The sequence below is a fragment of the Otolemur garnettii genome, unplaced genomic scaffold (assembly GCF_000181295.1).
Source record: "Otolemur garnettii isolate 467f Iridium unplaced genomic scaffold, OtoGar3 scaffold00096, whole genome shotgun sequence".
Taxonomy (NCBI): domain Eukaryota; kingdom Metazoa; phylum Chordata; class Mammalia; order Primates; family Galagidae; genus Otolemur; species Otolemur garnettii.
In genome coordinates, this window is record NW_003852491.1 from 7,123,923 (window position 1) to 7,128,717 (window position 4,795).

General features: G+C 45.7%; 1 pseudogene; it reads left to right on the forward strand.

Moving 5' to 3' along the window:
* Positions 1-1,023: 1,023 nt before the first annotated feature.
* Positions 1,024-2,457, forward strand: LOC100962078 (annotated as a pseudogene).
* The last annotated feature ends 2,338 nt before the right edge of the window (positions 2,458-4,795 follow it).

Genomic DNA, 4,795 nt, shown 5'->3' on the forward strand with positions numbered 1-4,795 from the left:
AACTCATGCCTGTAATCCCAGCACTCTGGGAGCATGAGGTGGGAGGAGCACTTCTGTCTAGGAGCAACAGAGTGAGACTCTGTCTAAAAAAAGGAGAGGAGAGGAGAGGAGAAAGGAAAGGAAAGGAGTATGATATTATCTTTTAAATAAATTTAAAAAGCCAAAAAGAATGTCAGAAAAGAGAACCAAGAAAATAGAAGAAGAAGAACGATCAAAGAAATATTATAAAATAACCTCACTCAGATGAAAAACATGCCCTTTCTAGCTGAAAAGCCCACCCAATGAAAGAAAGCCAATGCCCAGGCAAATCAGAACCCCAAAGATGTTTGTTATGACTTATCTCTTTCCTAAGGAACAGGAAGCAGCTGATGATGAGGTTAACATAAGTGAAGGTATAAAATTCTAAACCTAAGAAGGGATTAATTGAGTCACCAACTCCACATTTAGCTCTGACTTTCTTGGGGCTGGCCCCCAAAGTGAAAATTTGCATGAATTCTTACAGTCTAAAAGGAAGAAGCATAGTAGTTCCTCACAGAAGTCCAGTGTTTTTCTGGCACGCACTTCTAAAATTAATTTTCAGATAGCTGGACGTTGTGGCAGGTGCCTGTAGTCCCAGCTACTCGGGAGGCTGAGGCAAGAGAATCACCTAAGTCCAAGAAGGGGAGGTTGCAATGAGCTGTGACGACACAGCACTCTACTGAGGGTGACAGAGTGAGACTCTATCTCAAAATAAAGTACTAATAGGGCAGTGCCTGTGGCTCAGTGAGTAGGGCGCCAGCCCCATATACCAACGGTGGTGGGTTCAAACCCGGCCCTGGCCAAACTGCAACAAAAAAATAGCCCAGGTGCTGTGGCGGGGGCCTGTAGTCCCAGCTACTTGAGAGGCTGAGGCAGAATAATCACCTAAGCCCAAGAGCTGGAGGTTGCTGTAAGCTGTGACGCGACAGCACTCTACCAAGAGTGACAAAGTGAGACTCTGTCTTTAAAAATAATAATAATAATAGGCGTGGTTGTCCGCACAGGATGGCTGTTGCAGGCGACTGTGGCAGGCCCAACAGCTACCACTCCTCACTTGCCTCCTGTTACGCCAGCCTGGAGATGTGCTTCGTGTTCAGCGACAGACATTGGTTTTGCCTATCACAGATGAACAAATCAAAGAGATGAAATCAAACCTGGACAATATCGACTTTAAGATGGCAGCTGAATAAGAGAAATGATTACAACACAATGTGATGGCTCATGGGCACACATTTGGTCACTGCTGTCCAAAGCTGCAGGCATTATTCATCTAGGGGCTACCTCCTGCTATGGTATAATACAGACCTGCTTATTCTTAGAAATGCATTTGACCGGCTTCTGCCAAAGTTTGCCAGAGTCATCTCTTGGCTTGCCAACTTTGCTAAAGAACAAGCTGATCTACCCACATTAGGTTTCACACATTTTTTTCAGCCTGCTCAGCTGACCATAGTTGGGAAACATTGCTGTCTTTGGCTTCAGGATCTTTGGATTGATCTCCAGAACTTAAAGCGTGTCCAGGATGACCTGTGCTTCCAGGGAGTGAAGAGTACCACTAGTACTCAGGCCAGCTTCTTGCAGCTCTTCAAAGGTGATCACCAAAAGGTAGAACAGCTTGACAAGATGGTGACAGAAAAGGCAGGATTTAAGAGGAGTTTCATTATCACAGGTCAGATCTATACACGAAAAGTAGAAATGGAAGTTCTGTCTGTGCTGGCTAGCTTGGGGGCATCGGTGCATAAGATTTGCACGGACATACGGCTTCTGGCAAACCTCAAGGAGATGGAGGAACCCTTTGAAAAACAGCAGATTGGTTCAAGTGCAATGCGGCATAAGCGGAACCCCCATGCGCTCAGAAGGGTACTGCAGCCTTGCCTGATGACCCTTGTCATGGACCCACTGCAGACTACATATGTGCAATGGTTTGAACGCACACTGGATGATAGTGCCAACTGACGTATCTGTTTGGCTGAGGCATTTCTTACTGCAGATACTATATTGAATATGCTACAGAACATTTCTGAAGGATTGGTGGTGCACCCCAAAGTAATTGAACAGTGCATTCGGCAAGAGCTGCCTTTCATGGCTACAGAGAATATCATCATGGCCATGGTCAAAGCTGAGGGTAGCCATCAGGATTGCCATGAGAAAATCAGAGTGCTCTCTTGGCAGGCAGCTGCTGTGGTTAAGCAGGAAGGGGGTGACAATGACCTCATTGAGCATATCCAGGCTGATGCCTACTTCAGTCCCATTCACACCCAGTTGGACCATTTACTGGCCCCTTCTTCTTTCACCAGTTGTGCAGCCCAACAGGTACAGAGATTCTTAGAAGAGGAAGTTTATCCCCTGTTAAAACCATATGAAAATGTGATGGAGGTGAAAGCAGAATTATGTCTACAGAGCAAGAAAAGAATTAAACAAAAACTCATTGTTAAAAAATAATAATAAAATTAATTTTCATATGAGAACGTACCTCTTGACAGTTGATATCATGGATTTAGTGGCTGAGGGGCAAGCCATCAGTTATGGGTAAGAGCCTAGACATTGTCAGACAGACTAGGCTGAAAGTGGCCACCACTCATTAACTATGTGCACTTGGGAACATTTTGTTTGTTTTTTTCACAGAGTCCCACTCTGTCACCCTAAATAGCATGCCGTGGTGTCATCACAGCAACCTCAAACAACTGGGCTCAAGAGAATCTCTTGCCTCAGCCTCCCAAGTAGCTGGGACTATAGGTGCCCGCTACAAGGCCTGGCTAGTTTTTCTATTTTTTTAGTAGAGACAGGGTTTTACTCTTGCTCACGCTGGTCTCCAACTCCTGAGCTCAAGTAATCCTGCCTCGGTTTCCCAAAGTGCTAGGATTACAGGGGCAAGCCATCTTGCCTAGTCTACCGTGTCTAACCTGGGAATATTTTTGAATCTCAGTTTTCCTCACCTTTAACATAAAAATAGAGGCCGGGCACTTTGGCTCACACCTTTAATCCCAGCACTCTGGGAGGCCGAGGGAGGTGGATTCCCTGAGCTCACAAGTTCCAGACCAGCCTGAGCCAGAGAGAGACCCATCTCTAAAAACAGCTGGGTATTGTGGTGGGCACCTATAGTCCCAGCTACTCAGGTGGCTGAGGCAAGAGAATCACTTATGGTCAAGAGTTGGAGGCTGCTGTGAGCTGTGATGCCGCTGCTCTCTACCAAGGGCGACAAAGTAAGACTGTCAAAACAAATAGATAAGTAAATAAATTTTTTTAATGAAATAAAAATAGAGTTATCTACCTCACAAAATTGTGTGCTCATTTATTCCACAAACACAGTAACCTCCATAGTTTTTTGTTTGTTTGTTTGTTTGTTTTGGCCAGGGCTGGGTTTGAATCTACCACCTCCGGCATATGAGGCCAATGCCCTACTGCTTTGAGCCACAGGCACCGCCCAGTAACCTCCATAGTTAACCACTTCCCTACATTGACCACCTCCTTACATTGACCTAATTTTCATAGACAGGACATGTACATTGTATGCACATATCAATACAGTAGGCTTAGTTCTTTATGTTGACCACTTTGTTATAGTCCCTCAGGTGGTCAACTTCAGAGGTTCTACTGTATTTGTTGAACACCAACTGTGTGTCAGGCATAATTAACCTAATAAAGTCTTAGTCACTTATCCTCTGGGAGGTGGACCTTCTCCAGAATGGGCAGACTCTAAACAAACATGTGATGCAGGTATTATGGAGAAATATAGGCAGGAAAGGGGGAAGAGGAAATACCCCCTTTCTATTGTATTTAGGTTTTTATTGATCTAATTCAACCCATGGCTATAATTTAGAATGTTTAAAGAACTTAACTAGGGATTACTCAGCCTTGAAGCTCTAGGCTGTTTCTTAGCTGTGCTTTTGAGAAGATGTGCTCCTGGAGGTGTGATGGCATTTCGACATCTGGAGTAAGGGGAGATCTGTGTGCTTGGTGGAGCCTGAAGTAGGAAAAGTCATCACAGATTTCCAAAGCTGGAGGCCCTGGCTGCCCTGGTATGAACCAGAGCAGACATGATTTAGGGTTTGTCCCAGTCCCTGACCAGCTGATGGAGCACTCAGCACCACACCTCAGCAGCCTCCCTCCAGTCCTCCAGGGCCAAGATAGATGTCACTGACTCCTGGTCCTTGTCCCAGCTCTCAATTGAAGGTAATGGTGCTGCCCCCTCCAGGACAGTTATAAAGTTAAATGAGAAAGTATCAGTGAAATTACCCAGTTCACCAAAAGGTTTGGCACAGAGTTTATATTTTTTCTTTTCCTGTCTCAACCTTTAAGAACTTGGCAAAGATCCCTCAAAAGGGACCTCTGGGGATCCCACTTGCCCCTGTATCTATCTGTTCAGTTTGGTTTCAAGGAGTCAGGACCTTTCTTCCCTGCTCCCTTCCTAGTTTGGGTCATGTGTCTGGCAGTGGCTTCATCCTCCCCCACCCATCTGCAGCACCTGTCAGGTGGCCCCTCCTCTGCACTTCCAGCTCTGCTGAGTTTCAGCAACATAATTTCTTCCCCTTAACACTTTTAGCCCCACAGGCAGTAATAGCTCCCCATGGTTGCTAGCTTCTTTGGTGCTTCAACATTCCTTGTAGGTTCTTCTAACCATACCCATATCTCTACAAGGAATTCTTTTGGTTTTTTTGAGACGGAGCCTCAAGCTATCCTCCTGGGTAGAGTGCCATGGCATCACGCTCACAGCAACCTCCAACTCCTGGGCTCAAGCGAGTCTCCTGCCTCAGCCTCCCAAGTAGCTGGGACCACAGGC